This window comes from Myxine glutinosa, unplaced genomic scaffold (genome assembly GCF_964187855.1).
Source record: "Myxine glutinosa unplaced genomic scaffold, kmMyxGlut1.1 SCAFFOLD_1541, whole genome shotgun sequence".
Classification (NCBI taxonomy): Eukaryota; Metazoa; Chordata; class Myxini; order Myxiniformes; family Myxinidae; genus Myxine; species Myxine glutinosa.
The window spans coordinates 1-27,794 of NW_027617636.1; the positions used below are offsets into that span (position 1 = coordinate 1).

At 46.6% G+C, this 27,794-nt stretch overlaps 1 long non-coding RNA gene across 1 annotated transcript; it reads right to left on the bottom strand.

Moving 5' to 3' along the window:
* Positions 1-5,559: 5,559 nt before the first annotated feature.
* LOC144889186 (uncharacterized) lies at positions 5,560-9,550 on the bottom strand. Its single transcript, XR_013621637.1, has 3 exons — positions 8,664-9,550; positions 7,853-7,945; positions 5,560-5,639 (listed from the first exon to the last, which is right to left on the bottom strand). It is a non-coding gene; the product is annotated as an uncharacterized LOC144889186 (long non-coding RNA).
* Positions 9,551-27,794: the final 18,244 nt, after the last annotated feature.

The following is a 27,794-nucleotide window of genomic DNA, read 5'->3' on the forward strand; positions in this document are numbered from 1 at the left end:
AACAGCTTCCTGTGTGATGGATGCAAGAGAAGAAGAAGTGACGATTCGTGAAAGATATTTCACTGAAATGGTGATAAATTTGAGGGTAAGGGTCACTCAGAGGAACATTTTATCGATAATCGTTTGGTATGAGATTCCTGGTGTTGTTGGTAGGATTGGACGAGTGGTTGGATTCTTTTGGAATCGTCCACACGTGAGCACTGGCAGGATGTATCAACAACACCAGGAAAGGTAAACTCATAATCCCTTCTGTGATGTATTTGTCAGGTTGAGAATGCAGGTCCGACCCAAAAGAGTACAAGTGCTGATCACAGTCCGGTTCAGGGAGGAGTAGGGTCTCGGATCGAAAGATTATCACCAAGATCTCCAGTGATGAACTTCAACTTTCTGGCAGAACAGTTCGTGAAATTTATCCTTTCGTGGAATACTTCATGATACATTTACTTCACAAATGAACAACTCATCCTTTGAAATAAATAATTCTGTTATTATTATTATTATTACTATTATTTTTTTTTTTTTTTTTTTTTTTTGTATACAAGATCGAGGCTCGTGAAAGAGCGAACATTAATCACACAGAAAGACAAACAGACACACAAAACAAGTAACATCGGGAGCGGTAGACAAGATGGGGAGAGAGGGGGAAGGACACAAACACAACATTTGAGAGCAGGGACTGAGAGACATGGAGACCGAGAGAACTGTGGGAGGGAGAGGGCTTTGGGGGGAAGGCATGGGAAGGGGGGGGGGGGTGGGAGAGGTATAAAACATATGGACCCTGCCAAGACTTCCAGGAAAGAAGTTGGAATTTCAAACAAGGTGGATCTGGGGTGAATTAGTGGGGGTAGAAAAGATCAAGGTTTTGGATGGGGGAAGATAGGAGATGGTGGTGAACAGCTGTTTTGAAGACCTGGAGGGAGGAGTGTGATTGAAGTGAGTGTGGGAGTTTGTTCCAGAGGCGGGAGAAAAGAGGAATGAAAGAGTGAAGGTGAGCAGAGAGCCGAGATTTCGGCAGTTTAACCATCAGAGGGTGGCTGGCAGATCTTGTGCGACCTGTAGGAATATTTGGGGGACAGAGCACAGAGAGAGCTGGGGGAGCAAGGCCGGAGAGGAGTCGGTAGAAGACAGAAAGACCACCTACCTGCCTGCGGTGAGTGAGTGAAAGGCCCTCAGAGATAGCTTCATCGCGGGAGATTCCAATGATTCTGAAAGCTTTGGATTCAACAGCGTGAAGCCGAGCCAGGTGTGAGGCAGGAGCACCGGCCCATAGGGGAGAACAGTATTCCATTGAGCTGCGGATGAAAGCCTTGTGTGTGGTGAGGAGCTCAGGTGTGCCTAGGAAGGACTTCGCACGACGGAGGATGCCCAGTCGGCGACTGGCTTTGGAGGCCAGCTTGGAAATGTGGTTTTCCCAAGAAAGATCATGGCAGATGGTGAGACCCAAAAGCTTGAGCGACAGAACTTCTTGGAGAGGATTGTTGAGAAAGTAGATGGGAGGGTTGTCCAGTCGATCTTTTCGGAGAGACATAGTAAGAGTGTGAGATTTGTCAGGATTGAAAGACATGTTCCACATGTTTGACCAGTCTGTGATTTTGTCCAGGTCTTCAGAGAGTGAGGAGGCTGCAGACTGCCGATCTGAGGGAAGAGGAATGGAGCGGCAGAGAGTGGAGTCATCAGCAAAGAGATACAGAGGATTTTCCAGAGAGTCGGAGAGATCATTGACAAAGACCAGAAAAAGCACAGGGCCCAGCACACTGCCTTGGGGAACTCCAGCCTGAACGGGAAGGGGAGATGAGAGAAATCCATTCAGGGCCACACGTTGACTACGACCAGAGAGGAAGTCCGCAAGCCATGCATGGAGATTTCCATGGATACCATAGGAGGAGAGTTTGGTGAGCAGAGCTGGGTGCCAGACCGTATCGAAGGCACGTGATATGTCAAGGGAGACAGCTCTGATTTCCTGTTTGGCATTGAGGACCTCCATCCATTGTTGAGACAGCAGAAGCAGCATGTCCAGAGTAGAGTGACCTGGTCTGAAACCAAATTGATGATCAGAGATCAAGCCATTGGAGAAGAGGAAAGATTTCATATCCGAAGCAATGATGGATTCCATGACTTTGCTGATAATTGGGAGCAGGCTGATTGGTCTGTAGTTGCAAGGATCTGTTTTTGCACCTTTTTTGTGTAAAGCGGTAATGTTTGCTGATTTCCAGGATGCTGGCAGATGACCTTGAGCAAAAGATAGGGTGAAAAGAACAGAGAGAGGGTGAGATAGAGTGGCAGAGCAGGATTTTAGGACCCGTGGGCTGATGCCATCTGGTCCAGTTGCAGAATCAGAGTCGAGGTTTGACAAAAACTCCTCCACCTTGTCAGGAGAGAAGGTCACAGAGTCCAGGAGCAGTTTGGTTCGACTGGGAAAGGTGGGAACAGAGAGAGTTGGGTTTGGGACTAAGGATTTTGAGGCAAACACAGAGTTGAGGCATTCGGCTTTGTCACGTGCGATGTCAACTGTGTGGCCATTTGAGGTAAGGGAGGGGATGGAGGGGGAACAAACACCAGAAACGGATTTGACCAGACGCCACCAGGATTTGGAGGAAGGAGACAGGTTTGAGAGTTCATTCTTGAGTGAGGAGAGATAGTGCTTCCTGGCACTCCTGAGGGTAGACACACACTTGTTCCGAGCTTGGTGGAAGGAACTGAGATTTCCTTCAGTTGGATTAGCCTTCCAAGAGGCAAAGGCAAGTTGTTTCAGGGCAACTGCCTCACCACAAGATTCAGTGTACCATGGACGGGAGGAAGGGTAAGACAACTGAAGGCGAGATGGGATAAATCTGTGCATGAGAGAGATCAGTTTGCCCTGGAAGAATTCCCAGGAAGAATTGATGTCAGAGGCAGTGGAGATGGGAGACCAATCCAGACGATTGATGGCTGCTTGAAGACCGTCCCAGTTGGCCTGAGTGAAATGCCAGACTCGTCGACGCTGAGGAGGCTCTCTGAGAATGGCCAGAGAGATGTCCACTTTGACAAGCACATGATCAGAAGAACCGATTGGAGCAGAAGAAGAGCAGCAGACATTAGCAGGGAAGTTAGTCATAACCAAGTCTAGAAGAGAAGATACTCCATTGGCTGAGATCCGGGTCGGGAAATTGACAGATTGTGTCAATCCCAGTGAGTCACAGAAGTCCTTTGCTGAGGGGCCTAGACTGGTGAGAGAGGAACCCACACCCAACCAGGTGGCATGATGACAATTGAAGTCACCACATATGAGGAAGAGAGAGTTGGGATGAGTGGATAGAAGTTGGTCCATGTTGTCAGACAGTGAAATGTAGATGGAGTCATCACTGTTTGGGGGACGGTACAGAACACATATGAACAAAAGGTGGGAGCGGAGAGGAAGCCGTAGCCAGAGGTACTCCTGGGGGTGAGGAGGAGAGAGGGCAGTGCAAGGAGAGTGAGGAAGAGAGTTTTTGATAAAGATAGCCACCCCACCACCAGGCCGAGGCTCAGGTCTATCATACCGGAGGAGGGAGTAACCAGGAAGAGATATTAAGGAATCAGAGACATCTTGAAGGAGGAAAGTCTCTGTTAAGCAGATCAAGTCTGGATTGTCAGAAGCAACCTGTATGGAGAGATCAGTCAGGTTTGAGCGAAGGCCCCGGATGTTTGAGGTCCATACCGTTAATGAAGAGAGAGGGGGAGCATCGGGTACAGGACAGGGGAGGGGAGGAGTAGGGTAAGATGAAGGATGAGAGGGGGAGGTAGGGAGAGCAGTTGTTAGTGTGTCAGCGATTGCAGAAGAGTTCCAAGAAAGGGAAGGATGAGGAGGATGAAAGGTTTGAAGGTGAAGGGATGAGGCACAGTGAGGTGTTGTTTGAGGGGGGGCAGAGGAAAGAAGAAGGTTGGGGGGGTGGAGGTATGAGATAGAAGGGAGACGAAGTGGGGAGGAGGCAGCTTTGAGGAGGAGGGAGAATTGGAGAGGAATGGTATGGGGGGAGATTTGAATGGGTGGGGTTGGGGGGGAGTTTTGAAGGGGAGGAGTGAGGGGGGAGTTTAGGAGGGGAAGGGCAAGGGGGGAGTTCAGGAGTGGAAGGGCAAGGGGGGAGTTCAGGAGTGGAGGGGTAGGGGGGGAGTTTAAGAGTGGCGGGGCAAGGGGGGAGTTTAGGAGTGTAGGTGCAAGCAAGGGGAGGGATTTGGATGGGAGGGGCAAGAGGGGAGTTTAGAAAGTGGATGATTAATGAAAGACGAACATTGAAAACAAATTGGGTTTGTTGTGATTTTCAAGTTAGCAATCCGGTTCAGAATGATGGAGGAGGGATGGAATTAATGTGAATTTAGACCATGTAGTGAGGGAGACGTATAAGATATTGAATTTCTTTTTTTTGAGGTGGAATGAGTTGGAGAGGAAATTGAGAAAAGCCTTTTAAATAGGAAGAAAAACAGCGTGTTGTAAAATACCACTGAGTAAAACACTGAAGGGGAAAGGTTATACATATTTAAATAATATTTAAACAGAACCGTGAACAACCTTATGTGCACAAAAATACCAACGGGGGGAGAGCCGAGAGGGACCACCACGAGTCACGTGAAGGGCAAACGGTGGATGGCAAGGAGTTAATGGGGGCGGGGCGAACAGCACACCTGGACAGAAAATACAGGATGAGTCAACAGTACACGTGGAGAAAGGAAAATAAATGTTTTTTTTTGTTTGTTTGTTTGGTTGGTTTTTGGGGGGGGAGGTGGGGATTTAGAACGTTAGACAGAGTATTATGTTCGGGGTAGAAGGGAAAAAAACTAAGAGCCAAGCAAAACACGATTAAGATAACAAACACCGACAGGGGTACAACTACAAGGCCACACACGAGGAGCAGAACACGATTAAATAATTACAAGTTACAGGAAATTCAAACCAAAAGTAACTATAATCAAAACAATAACGCATGGACGATAAAATAACGAGTTGAAATTTGACAATCTATCTGGGGAAAATGACAATCTATCTGTTCTTTGCCGAAAAACATCCTCACAACATCCAAACGCGGGATGTCAGACTGTGTACAAATGTCAAGGGGACCTTGAGTCAGACCTTGAGCTGCTCGAAGGTTCTACTGCAGGAGTTGAATTGTCTGTTGAAACACCGTGACATAGCACACCAAGTTTGAGTGTGTTACGTCATATCACCGTGACATCCACAGGTCACAAAAGCGCACAATGAAAACTTCCAGAAAGCGTGCAACGACCACTGTACAGGCCAAATGTGGCCGTTGTTGGTGCAGTCAAGAAGAAACAGATCAAACGGACCCCTCCGATTCCTTTAAACTGGAGACCCTGGAAAGTGTTTGTTTCCTCAACAGTCATATATTTGTTCTGGTGGGAGTGTGGTTGCATATGAGGTTTTCTGGATTGCTATGTTGATGCGTATGTGGTTGTCCTAGCCTGGTATGAAGTGTGTACATGTTCAGGTGGCTGTGGGTGTCTGCCCTGGTATCATTTTTATCCTCTGGGATTAAAGTGTGTGTGTTTCTGGAGTGATGTGTGTGCGATCATACCTTCAGAAAGGAGGTCGGAACGATGTTATAAATGCCATTGTACAAATAGCTGAAAACTCCTTTATTCTTCTGAGGAACAGATGGAACAGTTTCCTGTGTGATGGACACAAGAGAACAAGAATTGATTCATGAAAGATATTTCACTGAAATGGTGATAAATGTTTAGGGTAAGGAGGCACTCAGAGGAGCATTTTGTCAATAATCGTTTGGTTTGAGATTCCCGGTGTTCTGGGTAGGATTGGACGAGTGGTATTCTTTTGGAATAACCCACACGCGAGCACTGCAGGATGTATCAACAACACCAGGAAAGGTAAACTCATCATCCCTTCTGTGATGCATTTGTCAGGTTGAGAATGCAGGTCCGACCCAAAAGAGTACAAGTGCTGATCACAATTCGGTTCAGGGAGGAGTAGGGTCTTGGATCAAAAGAATTTCACCAAGATCTCCATTGATGAACTCTTACTTTCTGGCACAACAGTTCGCGAAATTTATCCTTTTGTGGGACACTTTATTATAAATTTACTTCACAAATTAACAACTCATCCTCTGAAATAAACTAGATGGTATTCATAGAATACTTACCCTGCGCAGTCAACTTGTTGCGAGCCAACTCTTCTGTTTTTGAACATTTTTTTTTGTTAGATCCAATAGGGCTGCCAGACCATGTGAGCGATTAAATCATAAGTTTATATTCTCCAATATAATTGTTGCATAGATCACGCTCAATACATTTCAAACTGATCAGACTAAGCGTTGTCCCTGTCGAATTATGGTCATAATTATGGTACCAATGACGTCATCGTTAACACCTATTTCCCATATGGAGTTCTTTACAATGAGCCATGTTTCCATTTTTTCCATGCAGTGGTTTTGGAGATATAGAGGTGCAACATTTTTCGGTTTTTCCAAGATGGCGCCTGTACCACATGACCTATGATGTCATGATTATCATTATAATATTCTACAGGAGGAGGTGCTGCTGTGGTGAAAATTTGGTGCCCATCAGACCAACAGTTGCTGAGAAAAAAAATTCACAATGATTGGATAAGTGTTGTACTTGTCGAATTATGACATCATATCGAAGGCACTGATGACATCATCATTAACACATCTTATTCCCCAAGGGCAGTGCTTGACAATGAGCCATGTTTCAATTTTTCCCATGGAGCGGTTTCGGAGATAGAGGTGTAACTTTTTTCGATTTTTCCCAAGATGGCGTCTGTACCACGTGACCTATGACGTTACAATTATCATTTTAAAAATTCTACAGGAGCCGCCGCACATATTCTGAAAATTTCGTGTCCATCGGACTAACAGTTGCAGAGGAATTTTTGTTTTATTCATCTTGATCAGATCAAGCGTTGTACTTGTCGAATTACGACGTCATAATTAAGGCACCGATGACATCACCATCAACATATCTTATTCCCCATGGTGAGTACTTGACAATGAGCCATGTTTAAATTTTTTCCATTGAGCGGTTTGGGAGATTTCGAAGTGTAACCTTTTTCGAAGATGGCGTCCGTACCACGTGACCTATGACGTCATAATCATGAATAAAAAAATTATACAGGCGGGGGAGCTTCTGTGATAAAATTTCGTGTCAATCGGAACAGTTGCCGAGAAAATGAATTTTTTTTAATGCAGACACGTACGGCACACACATACGGCACACGGCACACACACGTATGGAAAACGGCACACACACACGTACAGCACACGGCACACGACACACGTACGCGTATGAATGCTTAACCCCGCATTTTGCTTCACGAGCGCAGGGTAATAATCCTGTTCTTAGCCTAAAAACGTCCTCACAACTACCAAACGCGGGATGTCAGATCTTGAGCTGCTCGAAGGTTCTACCGCAGGAGATGAATTGACTGTTGAACCACCATGACATAGGGTGCCAAGTTTGAGTGTATTACGTCATATCACAATGACATCCACAGGTCACAAAAGCACACAATGAAAACTTCCAGAAAGCGTGCAACGACCACTGTACAGGCCAAATGTGGCCGTTGTTGGTGCAGTCAAGAAGAGACAGATCAAACGGACCCCTCCGATTCCTTTAAACTGGAGACCCTGGAAAGTGTTTGTTTCCTCAACAGTCATAGATTTGTTCTGGTGGGAGTGTGGTTGCATATGAGGTTTTGTGGATTGCTATGTTGATGCGTATGTGGTTGTCCTAGCCTGGTATGAAGTGTGTACATGTTCAGGTGGCTGTGGGTGTCTGCCCTGGTATCATTTTTATCCTCTGGGATTAAAGTGTGTGTGTTTCTGGAGTGATGTGTGTGCGATCATACCTTCAGAAAGGAGGTCGGAACGATGTTATAAATGCCATTGTACAAATAGCTGAAAACTCCTTTATTCTTCTGAGGAACAGATGGAACAGTTTCCTGTGTGATGGACACAAGAGAAGAAGAATTGATTCATGAAAGATATTTCACTGAAATGGTGATAAATGTTTAGGGTAAGGAGGCACTCAGAGGAGCATTTTGTCAATAATCGTTTGGTTTGAGATTCCCGGTGTTCTGGGTAGGATTGGACGAGTGGTATTCTTTTGGAATAATCCACATGTGAGGACTGGCAGGATGTAAATTTACTTCATCAATGAACAACTCATCCTGTGAGATATATAAATATGTTCTTAGCCTAAATAACGTCCTCACAACACCCAAACTTGGGATGGAGATTGAGTCCTCACAACACGCAAAGCGCAGGAGATGAATTGACTGTTGAACCACCATGAGATTTATAGAATGCCAAGTTTGAGTGCGTTACATCATAACGCCGTGACGTCCACAGGTCACAAATGCGCACACTGAAAACTTTTAGGAAGCGTGCAATGAACCCAAGTGGCCATTGGTGGTGCAGTCAAGAAGTAATGGTTCAAACGGACCCCTCCGATTCCTTTGAATTGGAGAGCCTGAAAGCGTTTCATTTCCTCAACAGTCATAGATTTATGCAGGTGGAAGTGTGGTCACATATGTGGTTGCTCTTGTCTGTTGAAAGTGTGGACACACTTTGTTGCTCGTGCATGTCTGCCTTGGTATCATTTACGTCCTCCAGGATTATCATGTGTGTGTTTCTGGAGTGATGTGTGTGCGATCATACCTTCAGAAAAGAGGGTAGAAGGATGTTACGGATGGTTTTACACAAAGACCAGGGAATGTCTTGGGGCTCCACAGACACAACCTTCTGTGTGATGGACACAGGAAAACAAAAATTGAGAATTAACGAAAGATATTTTACCAAAGTGGCCACAAATGATCAGTGTTTCCTCAACAGTCATAGATTTGTTCTGGTGGGAGTGTGGTTACATATGAGGTTTTGTGGATTGCTATGTTGTTGTGTAGGTGGTTGATCTGGCTTGTTATGAAGTATGTATATGTTCAGGTGGGTGTGCATGTCTGTCCTGGTATCATTTATATCCTCTGCGATCAAAGTGTGTGTGTTTGTGGAGTGATGTGTGTGCGATCATACCTTCAGACAGCAGGTCGGAACGATATTTCAGTTATTAAGAAAATAATAATTGATTATTAATGAAAGATATTTCACTGAATATGGTGGTGGAGAACTGAGCAACTCCTCATCCATAAAATATCCCATATTGTCTGCGTCTCAAATAGCCTCTCCTGATCAAACTCCTACCGCATGGCTTCTCGTGCCGACCCCTGTTTTAACTAAATGTGGAGGTGTGAAAGGCGGGTGTTTGGCATCTTAAAACCAAGCTTGCTCCGGGTAGGTGGAACTCGTTAGCCTTGGCCGGCAATCTGCCTAGAAGAAGGACAACTCTGATCCCAAACCCGGGTGGGTTGAGCTCGTTAGCCTTGGTTGGCAGTCTTCCAAAAATGGGGGTAGAGGCACTGTTGTCTCAAAGAAGACTAGTTTACCCGTCCCAGCCCTTTTTGTTCTGTGCATAGACAACAACAACAACATGCATTTTAAGGCAATTTTCCCTGCTAGAGCGGGGGTTAGCCTTGCGGTCCCCATGACAATCTTCTCCATTTTGCCCTATTTTCTGCATCTCTCCTTGTTAACCCCCTTGCCCGCATTTCTTCTTCCACCATCTTTAGCCAAGTCTTTCTCGGTCTTCCACGTCCTCTACTTCCTTCTACATTAACTTCCATCACTCTTCTCAACCAGTCACTTTCATCCTTCCTCAACACATGACCAAACCATCTCAACCTGTTCCTCTTCACAGCATCAATCACAGGCAATATTCCCATCATCTTTCGCAATTCATCATTTGTCCTCCTCTCTCTCAACGATACTCCGCACATCCATCGAACCATTCGCATTTCCACCCTTTCCAGCCTTCGTTGCTGCTCTATGTTCATTACCCATGTCTCGCTCCCATAAATCATAACACTTCTCACACATGTAGCATACACATTTTCCCTTCAGCTTCAGCGACACTCTCCTCCTCATCAGCACGCCACTCAGTTCCCGAAACTTCTTCCATGCACATCTCACTCGAGCAACCGTTGCCGAGTCTGATCCACCTTCTCCATTGAGCATGTCTCCGAGGTAGCAAAATGTTTTCACACCTTCCAGCTTCACGCCATCTCCAAGATCCAACTCAACATTTCCTCCATCTGCAGCTCCCTCTGCGCACACCTTACATTTGAATGTAGCTGCCACACTGGTTAATGACCCTCTCAGACCACTACATTTTTGATGAACCCACTCAGCGCACATTGTACACTGAATGGAGTTCACTCCGACACCCTTCCTGCACACAGCACACGGCCACTTCCCAGTTCTTTCCACCTCACCACATGCTTTACCACTTGCCATCACCTTTGTCTTTCCGATATTCACCTTCAGACCTTTTGTCTCCATACATTCCTTCCACTTGTTCATCTTTTCCTTCAGTCCATCCATACTTTCCGCAATCAACACCAGATCATCTGCATACAACAACTCCCACGGTAAACCCTCCTTTACGTTCTGAGCCAGCACCTCCATCACAGCTACAAATAGTAGTGGACTTAGTACCGACCCCTGATGCACTCCCACCTTCACCTCAAACTCACCACTGTTTCCGTCCTTCGTCCTTACAGCTGTGCGTGCTCTTTTGTACATTGCCATCACTACTCTGATCAACCATTCCTCCACTCCTAACTTCCTCAATGCCCATGTCAATACTTTGCGTGGAACCCTATCGAATGCTTTCTCCAGATCAACAAACCCAAAAAACAACTTCTTCCTCTTATCCATGTACTTCTCCTGCAACTGCCTCACAATGAAAAGCGCATCTGTCGTTCCTCTTCCTGGCATAAATCCAAACTGCATTTCGTCGATCTTCACTTTCTTCCTTATCCTCCTTTCCAACACCCTTTCCAATACCTTCATTCCATGCTCCAATAACTTTATCGCTCGGTACGAGCCACACTCCAGAGGGTCACCTTTCCCCTTGTATAGAGGGACGAGGGTACTCAGTTCCCAATCCACTGGAATGCGGCCTTCTTTCACCACCAGATTACAGATCTCTGTCATTCTCTTCACACCCCAACTTCCTGCTGCCTTCAACATATCTCCCACAACTCCCGTCGGCCCTCCCGCTTTTCCACTCTTCATTGCTTTTATCGCTTCCTCAACTTCCTTCTCAGTTATCTTCTCTGCCGGTCCTAAAACTGGGTTACTCTCTATGTTGTCATCCCATTCATTCTCTGTATTCAACAGCATTTCCATATATCTTTTCCATCTTCCTTTAATTCCATCTGGGTCGACAACGATTTGTCCCACTTCATCCTTCAAGCAACTCACCCCCATCACATCACACCTCTCTTTCGCTATGTGCTTTGCAATCCTGAATACTGCTTTCTGACCCTCTTCCGAATCCAAGCGTTCTCCGAACATTTTCCTACATGCCTCCTGCGCCTTTGCTACCTCTTTCTTTGCAGCCTTCCTGGCTGCCTTATAACTTTCATGCTCTGCTGTTTCTGCTCCCGTACCCTTCGCCTTCTGCCACTCTTTGAACTTCTTCCTCTTCTCGTCAATCCTCTTTCCAACTTCAACATCCCACCACCATGTTTCCGAGTGCCTCGGTGATCCTTTTGTCCATCCACATACCTCACCAACGGCTCCCAACAGACTAGCTTTCATTGACATCCAACCACTTTCAAGCTCAACCACATCATCCTCTACCCTACTCAGCCTCTCTTTTAATGCCTCCCTTACTGTCACCTCTTTCAACCTCCACACCTTCATTCTCGGTTGGTACTTCACCCGCCGAGCTCTCCTCGCACCTTTCACCCTTATGTCGCAGACAACCAAGTGGTGCTGTGAAACAGCCTCCTCCCCCGGGATCACCTTTGTGTCCCGGAGGTGCCCCCTATCTCGCCTACGCACCATCAGGTAGTCAACGGTTGTCGTCGACCCACCTGACGTGTATGTAACAAGCTTATTGTCCTCTTTCTGGAACTGAGTATTACAAATCAACAAATCAGCTCCATCAGCAAACTCCAAAATCCTTTCACCTTCTCCATTTCTCACACCATATCCGTAACCCCCATGAACTCCCTCAAAACCGTCCATACTCCTTCCCACATGTCCATTTAGGTCTCCTCCCACCACAACAACTTCCTCATCTTTCACGTTTTCCATCAGCTTCTCTATCGCACACCAGAACTTGTCCTTATCTTCATCGCTTCGACCAACCTGCGGAGCATATCCCGAGATGACGTTCACCAAGAGCTTTCCAATCATCATTTTCACCATCATCAACCTATCACTCACTCTAGTCACACTCACCACACTGTCTACAAACTCCTCAGAAAACAGGACACCAACACCATTCACGCCCTCCGGGCACCCTTGCCACACAAACTTGTATTTCTGTGCCTGCCTACCCTTCACCATTCTCACACCACTTCCCTTCCATCTCGTCTCTTGCACACAACATATGTCCACTCTTCTTCTGACCAATACTTCCACCACTTCTCCTGATCTCCCTGTCATTGTCCCTACATTCCATGTCCCAAACCTCAGAAACCGATCTCCACTTCGGGCTGTACCCTGCCCATATGTACTTGTGATTGTCATGGTTCTCTTTTTGAGGCAATGTTTTTATGGCCGGATGCCCTTCCTGACGCCAACCCTCTTAGTCGTCTCTTACGACACGCAGGGATACGGTGTACCTATTCTGACCAGGGTACACACTGGGAAACGTTTAAAACATGTTAATTCTGGGGGGGGGGGGGGGGGGCGTCAGCATCACGGCTGCGGTTTAAACATATTCCAACAATATCCAAACAGAACCATGAAAAAAAAACAAAAACAATCCGGGAAAAGTCTCCAAGCAAGAACGTGGATTTGAGAAGGAAGGAGCAGAGGCGGAAGAAAACGAGATACAGGGGGCGGGGCACAAGCCGAGATGAGGAGGAGAGCGAACAAGCACGTGTCCGGGAGGAGAGAAATAATCAATATATAATTCTTTGTCTCGGGAGGTGAGGTGAGGGGGAGAAAACAAAATAAAAGAAACAAGCAATACAGCGAAGGAAATAACCCAAACCGACAACCAATTCTTTTGGTTGCAACCAAAAAAAGCAACCAATTTTGGTTTAATAAAACCAAAAAGTTTCGACAGACAACTTTCTTCATTTGTCTTGTTTCAATCCAAGGGGCTGGTTGTTCTGCTTTTGTTTTCTTTGTGTAGCCCCCACCTCGAGTGGCCCTATAGGCTTTGTGGTGGGCCATATCCCATAAAAAAAACTCGAAGAATGCGACTGTCGCCAATAGTCCCACAAGGGGTAGATGCCCTGGTTCACTGTCCAAAAAATAGAGGTTTGATTTCAATCCCTTCAGCTGTTCTCAAGTATCACATGACAGGTTTCACATTGATCGGTGAAGCAGTTTCAGAGAAGGGATTTTGTTTAAATATCGGCTTTAAAGCTAATATGGCTGCCACACCATCACGTTTGTGAGGATTCGTGTTGATCGGATAAGGTTCGTTTTTCTATCCAAGATGGCTGCCCAAGCACGTGACCTACAACATCATCATTTTCAAACTATATGCAACAGTGCTGTTATGTGATATTTGTAAAATCCCGCATTGATAGGGTGAGCGGTTTCGGAGATATAATTATTTAATATTTTCCTTCAATCCAATATGGCTGTCAAACCATGTGACCTATGATGTCATAAATTTAATATTTCAATACAAATGGGTCATAGATCATAGGCATGCAATTTCAGATTTTTAGGACAAGGAATTCGATTGAAACATTTTTGGCTGGTATACCACTTCACCGATGATGTCATCATTGTCATGCTTTTGTTCTCCATTGGGAGTACGTGACAATGTGCCGTTTCAAATTTTTCCATTCAGCAGTTTCCGATAAATAATTTTTAAATTATTTGCTTTTAATCCAAGATGGTTGCCATACAACGTAACCTATGACGTCACAATTATCATGAAGACATTGTGCATGGGTGTCACTCCCACCTTGAAAGTTGTCTCAATCGGACATATGGTTGCTGAGAAAAACGCGGTTTATCCCGAATGGACGGACAACCCGAACACGTAATGCCTCCGGAGACTTTGTCGGCGGAAACATTAAAAACATAATCACCAAGGGATTTAAATTTACGTCAGATCGGATCACTAAATTTAACCTTTCAAAGAACATTTTATTATAAGTTTACTCCGTCAGTGAACAACTGATCCACTGAAATAAATAAACCTGTTCTTCACCTCACGACGTCCCCACAACACGAAAACGCGGGATGTCCGACTGCGAGCTGCTCGAAGGTTCCACAACAGGAGACGAACCGTCCGTTCAAACCTCTGCAGAAGGGCGCCAAGTACGGCATGACGTCGATACGTCGCAAACGCGGACAGAGAAAACATCCCGGAAACGCACAACGCCCACGCCCACCGCACGGACGGTCGACATTATTGTGGAAAAGGGGCACGAACGTGTCGAACGAGCGAACCTTCTCGGTACTTGAACACATGAAGGACACGACAGGAACTTTGACGCAGGAGGAGGAGGAAGTCATTCGGCCCAGCAAGCCGCCGTTACATCAACACTATATTAATCTAATCTACAACATTGGACAGAGAACTCGGTCGATAAATGTCGGGAGAATTCCATAAAGAAACTCAGTTGAAAACTTACCTCTTTGATGACGTCACCGCGTCCATGGTGGAAAATGGGGTGAGAGATGGTAATGGTCGACAGTACAAACAAAAATATCACGATGATCAGAGATACACACTTCATGCTTCTCTTCTCACGAACAATGAGTGGAACAGCGTTTGTGGGTCAATTATACAACACCGAGAACCATTGTGACGGCGACAATGACGTCATTGGATGACGAAATCGGAACAGTTTAATGATAAATAACTAAACATTAAGAGAAGATAATTCAAAATTAAAACAATTAACATTTACTAGATGAACACTTTTAATAATAAACGGTCATTTAAATATTTTAATTTTCAAAGTATATCCTTCAATTGAACGAATGGAGCTAATTATTCATTCCGTCGTCCGTTCATCCCCATGGCAACAGATGTGCATTGATTCGAATTGCATTCCTGATGTTTTTCAACCATTAAATCTGTAAATAACCCCAGAACAAAAACAAATAAACAGGAGTGTGTTCCATTACCAAGCGGCTTGCTATCGCTTTCCAATGTTTGTACATCTCGACATCGTAATCTGTATATATCTACATATAGTAATCAACATACATCAACAACAACAACAACAACATGCATTTTAAGGCCATTTTCCCTGCTAGAGCGGGGGTTAGCCTTGCGGTCCCCATGACAATCTTCTCCATTTTGCCCTATTTTCTGCATCTCTCCTTGTTAACCCCCTTGCCCGCATTTCTTCTTCCACCATCTTTAGCCAAGTCTTTCTCGGTCTTCCCCGTCCTCTACTTCCTTCTACATTCATTTCCATCACTCTTCTCAACCAGTCACTTTCATCCTTCCTCAACACATGACCAAACCATCTCAACCTGTTCCTCTTCACAGCATCAGTCACAGGCTCTATTCCCATCATCTTTCGCAATTCATCATTTGTCTTCCTCTCTCTCAACGATACTCCTCACATCCATCGAACCATTCGCATTTCCACCCTTTCCAGCCTTCGTTGCTGCTCTACGTTCATTACCCATGTCTCGCTCCCATAAATCATAACACTTCTCACACATGCAGCATACACCTTTCCCTTCAGCTTCAATCAACATACATCAATCAATACATTTGTTCAATACATCAATACACCAATACATCAAAACATTTTGTTCTTCAATCAACATACATCAAATACAGTAATCTACCTACATCTACATATAGTAATCTACAAACATCTACATAGAGTAATCTTCAAACATCTAAATATAGCAATCTACATATATCTACATATCGTCATCTACATACATTTACATATAGTAATCTGTATATAAGTACATACAGTAATCTAGATACAACTACATACAGTAATCTACATACAGCGACATATAGTAATCTACATACAGCTACATATAGTAATCTACATACATCTACATATAGCAATCTACATATATCTACATATCGTCATCTACATACATTTACATATAGTAATCTGTATATAAGTACATACAGTAATCTACATACAGCTACATACAGTAATCTACATACATCTACATATAGCAATCTACATACATCTACATATAGTAATCTATATACATGTACATATAGTAATATATATATATATATATATATATATATATATATATATATATATATATATATATATGTTACAGACACGACTCTGATGTTATGGTGGGCCGAGCGGAATGGCCGCCGTGTCCGCACAAGTTACCCGATTATACTCGAACGTTGAAGAAGTCGCGCTACGCTAGCTCAATGAAGGAAAAGGACACAACGGCTGGGATTAAAATGACACGACACCAGGGGTTCAGTTCTCAAGACCTCCGGAGGAGGTTATATTAGGGCGGAAGGTTAGACTACAGAGACGAGAGGTACAGCATAGTAAGATAGGCACTTAGACACACTCTTATATTAACCCCGACAGACGACAGATAAACGGGACAAAGGCTGACTCACACGGGGATTGATGGCAAGGAAAGCGGGTATCGATGGCTCAAGGTGCACTCTTGGCTCAAGGACAGAATCGACCCGGTCCGGTCCAGAGATGCGGGAGGTCTCTCTCTCAGCGCTGGAAGGTGACGTTCTTTCTCCAAGCTGGGGGCGCATCTGACGTCACATCCGGTCAGTCGCTGCGTATATCCGGCGGGGAGTGACACGCCCTCGGCTCGTTAGCTCCGCCCCAGATGGAATCGGTCCGCCCTTCTTATTGGGTGCGGGGGGGTTACCAGGCTCCGCCCTTGACGAGGAGCTGACAGCCAGCCCCTTCGTGGTAACCCCGTGGAGCGCATGGGTAATGGCGGCTAACCGAGCCGGAGTGAGGACGCACACTCCCCGCGCGCGCCGTTGTTGTAGTTGTTGTAGTTGTTGTTGTAGTTGTTGTTTGGGAAAGAAGATGGGAGGAGGTATGGGAAGGTCCTAAACTCACTACTGGTGCCATATAATCACATTCTGGTGCAACGAAGAGTCAGAATTAATGGAAACGAGTCCTTAACTGACATAGACTAAGAATAACTAGCAAGATGTCCGAAAGTTGTCTACGTGAGATGCGGTGGACCTGGGCACGACATTTAATGGGGAAAAAGGGGAAGGTCGGTTCTACAGAGTGTTGTTTACAGGCAATGGGACTAGGGAATGGGGGATTGGGGATAGTTGGGGAGTATTGGGGAAATAGGGGAGTATTTACAAGCGGATATTGAAGCCAAGTCCCATATCCGCAACATTGCACCCTTCTCTACCCTCGGGGCGTCCCGACCCGATAAATTTTTACCTATTTTAGTGTGGCACTCAGATGTAGTTCCCTCTACTATTAACTCTACCCTGAGTGCGACAGTTTTACAGATATTCACAAATGAGTAAATATGTCCCCCTGCGACGTTGCACCCTTCTCCTCACAGAAACACACCCACAGGATAACCGAATTGCGGAAAGAATTCGCAAACTAAACATACAGCCGGTGGGGAGCATTATTTACAAGACTACGCTGCTATTTACACTACGATCCAGGACCTGTTTTTGGAGGAACACATGCAGATGTTATGCATAGAGAGAGCACGCATGCCAGCATCGATACACCAACCCACGAGTGCTCTGTGGCCTACGGCCTTTAATAATGTGCAGAGCACCCCTTCCCAGCACCAAAAGCACCACCCCAGCACCAATCGGTGCAGTCACCATTGTTCAATGAATAAAAATAAATTCAACAACCCCTAACCCTGCAGGTGTCTCTTGCTCTTCATGTGGTGCACTTGGCCTTCTGGCTTCTTTCAAAAATAAAGAAAGGCGCCAACCGCGTCCATTTCTTTATTGTGGCCTTCAGTGGTGTCAACTAAAAGTGGTTCACCTTGTATGGCATAGGTGCCACGTTGACCCATAGGTCCATTCACGGGTGGTGCTTGGCCGCAAAAGAACTGCGGTCCATTGTGGGTGGCCACAAAAATTGCGGTCCATATGGTGTATCGATCCCGGCAGCAAGCAGCGAAAGTGCAGGCCCACAACTGCGGAGCCAGCACCTCTCTCTCCTCTCTCTCTGCCCCAAAGCCAGATCCTCGGAGGTGGGAGACAAAAGAAGCAGACAAGTGAGTAAGTTGGTAAGGGCGCAAAAGTGCACGCAACATTAGGTAATGCACACTAGGGGCACATGGGAACCAGGTGAGACAGGTACGTTCCTACCGTACGCGCCCCCCCCCCCCCACCAGGTAACCTACATGGCCCCTCCCTTACCCCTTACTGTATCCACAAAACACAACACTACCCATAAACATCTACTTTACAAATCAACAAACATCCCTACTGTCTTCCCCGTTCCTCCCATATACCAAATTCGTCTTCTCTCCCTCCTAACCAATCAAATTTGCCATTTTCAACTCTCATCAAAATTTGCCATCTCCAACTGAACATCAAAATTTGCCATTACCAATTCATCATCAGTCCCTCCTAAGGAGGGAGAGATGGAATCACCCCAATGTCTCATCCACGTCGTGATGCGTCTCACAAATCCTCACAGCAATTCTCATTTCCTGCACACAGAACAAAGAAAACACAGGTGTGGAGTCATCATCATCACCACAGGTAAGTGGCTGCGTATGGTGCGACAGGTTCATCAATCCTAACTATTTCCTAAATGACTAACAACTTTACACTACCCGGGGTCTTTCTCCGGCCAAACCATTGGCCCTCTTACACTATGGGTTCTAAAAACCAATTCCCATTGGCCAAACTGTGGTGCTTTTCAATTTGGGGTCTCACTCCCCCGATTCATCTCCCGGTGCCCTCGCACAATTTCTGGGCTGTGGCGTGTACCTCTCCCAGTGGGTCTACCCACCTGCACACCTCCACCACTGCAGTTGCCTCCGAGCTTACCTGCTCCCTGCCCTAACCTAACTACCTGGGGAAGGCCCTCTGGCGCTCTCCCCACTCGGTGCCCTCTCTGGCACTGGGCTGCCCGATCCACACCCGGGATCCTCAGGCACCCACTCACAACTACCGGCTCCCAGAGCCCACCTGCGGCCTCACCTGGCCAACATCCTCACAGTGGCGGAGTGCTCAACCAACCATATGCACTAACAGGCCACACGCCCAGCCATTACACACACTAATGCACCCATCCAAGCAGTACTCTGCTACTTTCCACACCACAGATATCAATATCCAACCAATTTTTCGTACTCCGTCTACCTAACGTTAAACTACCCTCCACCGGGTATTCGTGAAGGGGGTCCATCCTTCCCCCATCCACTCCTTCACACCATACACTCCATGCCACGTAACCCACACTACTCATTCCACACTCCACTCACTCCACACCATTTATTCCACCCACCTCTTTTCTGGCACACCTTTTGTGCTCACACACCTCAACCACAATTCCACTTGTCTCAACACTATTTCTCACACACACAGCATCATCTAGCTAACTGGTTTCCCCCTAAAACTCATGCTTCCCCGTCATCCCTTATACTACGCACATCCCTCATCATTATCAACCATCTAATCTACCTACGTCCCCACTACTCGTACAATGTCACGACTTAACTCTTGGTCACCTATAGTCATTTCTAGATCCTAAACATTATCATAACCCTCCCTGGCTAGTTCATACCGCCAAACCCCATAAAACTACAGCTCCTTTGCCCCAAGGATGTGAGGGATGGTAGAGCTACCCTCCCTCTACATCACTATCGCCATTACTACTCGTCCACTACTCTGAGCCTCTTGGTGCGGGAGTACAATCTTACTGCTCGGCTTCGATAAACCGAGCAATGCGTGCGGATGCTCTGTCTCCTGTAGGTTGGGTCCGTCCGGCATTTTCGACTCTGGGGAGGAGGCATACTCGGGCCAAGGTTCCAAGGTCCATCCTGGCGCGGACCCTTTCGGTCTCCGGCCCGATGACCCAACCTCCCCCGGTCGGAACACCGCGCCCGCCAGGGGGCGAAGGTCCGACCTGGCCTTTCTCCCCCGGAATCGTGTCGGTCGCCGCTACGACGCGGCACCGACCATACAGGGCGCGACCCGGCCCGAATCGTGCACGGCGCTCCTTGCAGAAGCGCCGCGGCAACGATGCCCGCCGGCCCCCGCAGCACACAAAGAACACCATGCCCCGAGAGCTCGCGTCGGCTATACGTCGGCCTAAGCGCTGCCCCGGTCAGCGTCGATGCCTGACTCACATGCTCACACCACGCGTTCCTTTTCTCTCTCGCAAAACTCTGCGCTCTAACGCCTCTCGTACATCCCATACACTCCGTCATTGCACTCGCTCGTGCATTCTCTTTCGCTCCACACTCAGGTGCACACCACCGAGGCACACTCATTCTATTCGCACACTCTGTTACACACCTCTCTCGCACACATCCTGGCGCACCCATACCACTTGCACACTCTCTGGTTACATCCTCTGTAACACCCCTGTGTGTGCACTCTTTTGCTGCACACCCACTCAGTGCACACCTACCCACGGGTGGGCAATCTCCTGTCACACACCTAATCACGTGCTCTGATGTGCATCCCCACACACTCTCCACAACCAACTCAGGTGTGCTTCCTCGCACACGCTCATCCATCCCAGGTGTGCATTCTCACACACTCTCTCCATCCATCTCACTCTCTGTATCACACTCACTCTCACACATACACTCCCTTGTGCATTCTCCCTCGCTCTCGGTTTCATACTCGCGCTCCGGCGCCATTCGCACACGCGTGCCATTTCCATTCCCACAGCGCACCACAGACCTTCTATGAGCGCCCGGGTTATGCCGGGATCCCAAGCGCGCGAAAAATCCTCTCGCGCCAAACCTCTTCGCGCCATACACCACCCTACTCACCTTGGCGCTTCCTCTTCTTCGCTCCTCCACCACCTGCAAACTTTCCATTTGGTTAAGAAGTACGGCATCATGATGCGAATCCAAACTTTGCGCGCATTCCATCTCCATCTCCGATAATGCCCCTATGCCTGCCGTCTCTCCAATCCCAATTTCAGTTATTTCTTTTTCAATTTGAATTAATTCTTTTTCTTTATTAAGCTCGACGACCGCTGGCGCTTATAAAATCAAATTTTCTAATTCTGCGGTCATCGGCTTCTCTATCCCCCGAGTCGTGATTTCTACCCCGGTCCACGTAACCATGCCTTGCTCAGCCTCGCTTTCCCCGCGCTTCTCAAGCCGCGCTACCCCGTCGCATACCCCCGCAACCTTTCCGCTTGATCTGCTGTCTCTGTCCTTCCCCCATCTGTTTTATCTCATATCTGGCTTTCTCCCTCGCTAACCCCTCATTTATTTCCTGGGCTTGGCCACCCACGACCTTCAAATGGCCCCCTAATTTGTTCTCGAATCCCCCCAATTTGCTTTCTAATCCCGCCAATTTGACTTCCCAATTGCTCCCCCATTCTGTTTTCCAAATTACTTAACCCCTCTTTCAATCCCCCAATTTGATTTCCCAATTGCTTACTATCGGCCCTCATTTCTCCCATCTCCTTACTCAATCCCCCAATTTGTTCCTGCGTCCTGTCCCCCGCCATTTGTATGGCTGCCTGAATCTGCGCCATGAGAGCTTGCATATCCGTCCATCCCACTTGCGCAGAGGGCGCGGCCCTCGTCGCCACGTGTGAGGCGCCGCCATTTTGTGCGCCTGCAACCCCCACTACCGCACCTTCTTCATTTTCCTCCTCCATCTCTCCCAATTGTTCTTCCCTGGGGTCCTGGGTTAATTCTAACCCTTCCTCTACCCCCTCATTTCCCCCCACATCCGATCGCCATGGTTATCCATGGCATGATTCAAAATTTAGATGTTATATAAAATTTCGGCCGCTCGTAATTGACCAAATTTTTTCAAAATATAAAAAATTTGGTTCGGGTCCAAATCCCACTCCCCGACACCAATTGTTGCGGCCAATAGCACAATTGGTGTCCAAAATTTTGTCAAACAAATTTAGTCCCAGGTTCAAAATCCCAACTCCTGACTACCAATTGTTACGGATCTCGGACATCAGCGCTCTCCCCTTATGAGGGGTGGGGGGGGGGGGAGGGGGAGGGAGTTAATCCCCTTGTCTTTCTATCTGGCCGACCCGAGTCCTGCCGACCCGAGTCCTGGAAGTTATACGCTCCTTCCGGTCGGTATTAGGTAGGGTTATTGGTCAAAGTAGTCACAAATACCTACTTACTAACCCGACCGTAAAGCAGGGAAATAACTCCCGCTCGAACCACGGATATGATGGAAAATGCCGAGCAGATAGCAATCCGCGATCCGAGCCGTTAACAATGGGACTAAACCCGATTATAAGCGGTAACTATCATGCCACATTTACCCAATGATAGAAAAGAAGGATGCGATCGGATAAGAGGAAACCAAGAAAGAACAGGGCAATTTATTCACAATGTACAAGAAGGAGAAGAGGAAACGAAAGAATGTACAGGATAGGAAGAGGAAGAAGCAGTTACACAGGGCAGTCTTAAAACAGTCTTATTCTTAGTACCCAGGACAAACATACACACTCACACGGGGATTGTAGATGGTTGGGTGGAAGGTCCGGCGATGGGGTCCAGGCTCCGGTCGGCTCCAGTCCAGGCTTTGGTCCAGCGGCGAAACCTGGCAGGCAGCTCCGCGTATAGTGGAACGCGTCCGGACAATGTATATAACGGGGGGAAGCTGGTACGCTGCATACGTAATATGTGCTCTCTCGTGCCAAACGCCCCCTCTCCAAAGTCCTCTTAATCAGCGCGCCGTATATCTCATGAAGTAAGCCAAAGGTGCGCTCTCCCGGTAAAGTCCCTTCGCAAAGCAATTAAAACGCATTCGTCCAGAAAGAGTCCTGTTACAACGCGCACGCCTCCAACCAGTCCTTGAAAGGGCTTTGCGCTCGCTTATATATCTCGACCAGCAAAACGCTCAAAAGAGCCCAAAAGCCAAGCCTGTCGGAGAAGTTCCTTCAGCCCTGGTTGGCTGGTGAGGGCTTACCGGCTCCGCCTTTGACGGCTGGATGATGTGGCCACACCCTCTTCTTGGCGTTCCGCTCCCTTTCTAGGGCCTCACCGCGTGTCTTATGGCGGCGTTGAGCGAGCGCACGGGCAGCGAAGGCTGCCGCTGCTGGCAGAGGCGCGTATCAAATTGGGCGAGCCATAGGGCAGACTGGAGGGCGTGTAATGGCGTCGCTTGGAGAGGGAGATTGCAAAATGAATGGATTGGGGACCTACTCTTATTTAATTGGCACAACGCAGATTCAACTATTGGAAACACGGCCTTATCTAAACACATACTAATGAAATAACTGAAGTCCTATGGTGGCCTATGTGTTGCTTGTGGCCTAACTCTGGGGTGCAACCTTTAACCTTTTAATGATGGGATATTTAAAAGAAAGTGTGGGTTCTAAAACTGCAACAGTATTATATCCTGCATAAAAAGATTCTTGCAAGCCGATTGGTTGAAATGGCACCACGTGATAAAAATTAGTGTTGTGGCAAGCAATAGTATTTCACTGGTGTCACACACTATCATGTTTGTTGCATGAGCATGTATGGACAAGAAAATACCGACACGACATCAGCGAATATGGGATCATAAAAACCATGCGAAGGGGGAAAGAATGTGGTCGTTGATTGGATGGCCAATTTGCCGAATGGCGCTGGGTAACCTGTTCAGACTGCAGGAAGCCCAATGAGTGCTCCAAATCACCGCTGCTCCTCTAAATCGCCAGTGCCCCCCAAATCATTGCCAGTGCCCCCCTACCACCCGTGGACTCTCGAGCGCCCCCCTGAAAGTTCCCAGTGCCCACTGGGGGGTAATAATGGTGGAAATAATGATGGATGGAGATCAGAGTTTGGATCACGTGTAGGGACCACTTTGAGAACCTATATATGAGAGGTTTCCTTCTATCTTTCACCGTTCAGGAGATTAGCTTGCGCAGACAAACAAACAAAAACTTTCTTTTATAATGTAGAGAGATAAAGGGATGGAGTGATGATCAACTTTGAGAGTTTTGTGCAGAACGAGGTATGGATTGGAGGTTTATCACCCCAGCAGCGTCACACCAGAATGGCTCTGCGGAATCCCTGGTGAAAGGCTGTAAGTTTGCACTGAGAAAGGCCATCGGAGATCAGGTTTTAACGCCCTTTGAACGATACACATGCCTGAATGTAGCAAACCTAGCCAACCAATGTGCCATTGGCCATGTTCCCAATTACCCAGATGGTGGAGTGTATCTGTGCCCAAACGATATGCTGCTCAGATGAGCATCGAGTGAAGTCCCTCAAGGACCCTTCAGAGAGACACGCAATCCGAGACATCGAGTCGAGTGTGTGTAAAAGGTAGTCGATTCGCTTTGGAGACGCTGGACCAGAAACATGTTCCCATTGTTGGTGCCACAAAAATGTGGAATGTGGAGAGACTAAATGTTCATGAAGACGATGTGGTCATGGTTTTTGACGCAAATGCTGTCAGTAGAAAGTGGAATATGTGGAGTGTTGTCCAGGTGTATCCTGGTTCTGACGGAAAAAAATCAGGAATGTCAAAGTAAGGCACAGAATGGTCAACTGAGTATCGGCGACCAATCACGAAGATAGCTGTTATATATCCAGCAGAAGGTAACTAGCTGACTAGATGAGGTGTATTCCCCATCGGGGGGAAGATGTTTCATGGAGGAAATCAAAATGGATGATATTTGGGAATAATGTTTTTTGTGACACACTGTTGTGAGGTCGATGCAAACAACGTCATGTGACCACGTGTACACGAGTGTGGAACAATCTCAAAGTCGTGATGTCTCTAACTCGGTGGGTAGACCAGAAAAATATGTCATCTGTGGAGACGGTGCTTGCAGAGTTTGAAGGAAATTGGACCATGTAGTTTAGAGAGTGTTCATCTTAAACTGCTTTTGTTTGCTAAACCGAGAGATAGGCCTACCAGCATCCTTCCAAAGAAGTGAGTTTATGAATGGAAAAGTGATGCTTTTATGGACAAATGGTGGACATTGTGCATCAATGTTGTTTCTTATAATGAACGTTGTACTGTGTTGGACATTGTATTATGAATACTAGTGGGGTCACACGTGGGAATCCCACGGGCATGGAGGTGTATCGTTGCGATCGGTTCAGCCGTTTTTGCGGTACCTGGGAGCGGACGGACAGACAGACAGACGGACGGACATTTGGTGAATTATAGTAAGATGGATGATCGATTTGTGCAATTAATGATTTGTCGAAGTCATGATGATCGTCAAGATATATGTTTCATGACCCAACGTCAATAGAAGTTTCATCACCTAATGTTTCATGACCTAATGTAAAATGCCTTTTTTGTTTGGTATTTTTCAGATCGAATGAACGTGATGTATACAGTTTGAAGCAGGATTGCTTGTGTCATTATGTTTATGGTTTCAATCAGTTTCACCGCAATGGCTGCCACAGGACAAATGTGCAATGGCCCAATAGCCAACAATATTCCCTCGGGATATATTTAATATTCCTTACATCATGCCAAGTGGCTTGGTTTTATCATCAAAGGCACAATTTTGTCATCTATCTGCTGTACTCTTTATTGAAGTAATCCATGTACTGTATGCACATGCAAGAAGAGGCTTGCCATTGGAATTGTTGTTTGCAGATAACCTTATGATTACAGCTGCCAGTGCAGAGGAACTGTATGCCAGTTTGGTGAGGTATCAAAACAGTGTAGAGTCTACATTCCTCCAGAAATCATAGCAGTGATTATCTTTGAGTAATCCCAACCATCAATCATATCATCTTTCCCTATTTTACAATGAATGATAGAAGGGATGAGGAAAAGGTTGAGGTGATGTGGCCGTGTGGGCATGTGTGATGATGAAGGAGGAGAACCTAGTAAGTGTCACAGACCAAATAATGCAAGGAAAGTGGAGTAGAAGTCGGCGAAAGACATGATGTGATGTAGTTCTGCGGTCGGACGTCACAGTTGGTACAGAAACAGCCACGTTGGCAGCATCACTTGCTGTCGTGAGCGTTGGATCAGTGAATACCATGGGCTTCTAGGAAAGGTCAAAGATGATACGCGCTGCATGTAGATGGAGGATGGATGTGCCTTTAGAGGTTGTGGGGATCATGGTGGAAATAATGATGGATGGAGATCAGAGTTTGGATTAGTAAAAAAAAATCACCATCATGTACATCATAAATATAAGAATGCAGTGTATGTACGTAGAGCGGTCTGGTTTGCACAGTAATCGGTTTGCTTGGTTCCTTTGAGTCAGGCAGGTATGTAATGAGTGAAGGCAAAGTGGATGGCAAAGATGATGTAAGTACGTACAAAGTAATCCACCAACTTTAGTGGCACAGGCATGATGGACCCAGAGTCATCTTGCTGGATGTTTTTATTTGCTCTCATCGGATGACGACCACCTGTTTGCAGGGGTGAGTTGAGGTAAAATAACCACTTAAAAGAAGAGCAACAGCCAGCTATATCTTGTCTAGCAGACGGGCATGCACCGCATGACTAAACAACACATTTGTAATGCAAAAATCAGACAATGTTTTGCTTTAAGAAAAAAAACATTTATCTGCATTCCAGTGTTTTAAAGGTGAAATATTCTGTAAAGAATTGTGCAAATGTCCCTTATGAGGTCATCTACACACAGTCATGTGATCTAATTATGTATGTATGAGTGGAACAACTCAAAAAGCAGACAACCCTTTCAGCACACATTGTGACTTGCCGAATAGCATAATGTTCAAAATAATCCAGATAAACCGATGTGTGTGGTGTTCCCATCCAAGAACATCGCTCGTGATCCTTTGAGCGGGGGGCCAAATCCCAAATGCATTTTTTATTTTTCACACTCACCCCTGTAATGTCATCCAAGGCAAAAACACCGATCTCTCCATCCTCCCAGTGATCTTCGTTTGTATGCAACCCAAGGCTGCAGGGCAGCATCATTGCCTGAGGGTGCAATAGCTCGCCTACTCTTCGCGAAGGACACTGCGGGATCTTCAATGTCAACCAATAAATGGTGGCAGATGTGATGCCAGTTCAATGTCCATCCAAGGGCCGGCACACACATTGATGTATCGTCCTGCCCATGAAACGCCAAAATGCCATTTCATAGCTGGGTCGAAATTGGTGGTCTTTCTGTCTTCTACCGACTCCTATCTGGCCGAGCCCCCCCCCCCACCCCAGCCCTGTCTGTGCTCTGTCCCCCAAAATACTCCTCCAGGTCGCACAAGATCTGCCAGCAACCCTCTTCTGGTGAAACTGCCAAAATCAAGACTCTCTGCTCAACTTCACTCTTTCATTGCTCTTTTCTCCCACCTCTGGAACAAACTCTCTCACTCTCTTCAATCCCACTCCTCCCTCCAGGTCTTCAAAACAGCTGTTCACCACCATCTCTTATCTTCCCCCATCCAAAACCTTGATCTTTTCTACCCCAGTTAATTCACCCCAGATCCACTTTAATGAAATACAAACTTCTTTCCTGCAAGTCCGAGCTCTGTCCATGTGTGTTTCACACTCCACCCCCTTCCCATGCCTCCTCTCTCCAAGCCCTCTCCCTCCCACAGATCTCCCGATGTCCCTGCTCTCAAATGTTGTACTTGTGTGCTTCCCCGTCTTTCCCCATCTTGTCTCCCACTCCCTTTATTTCGTCTTACAGTCACATAAAAAAGTAAGTAGACCCC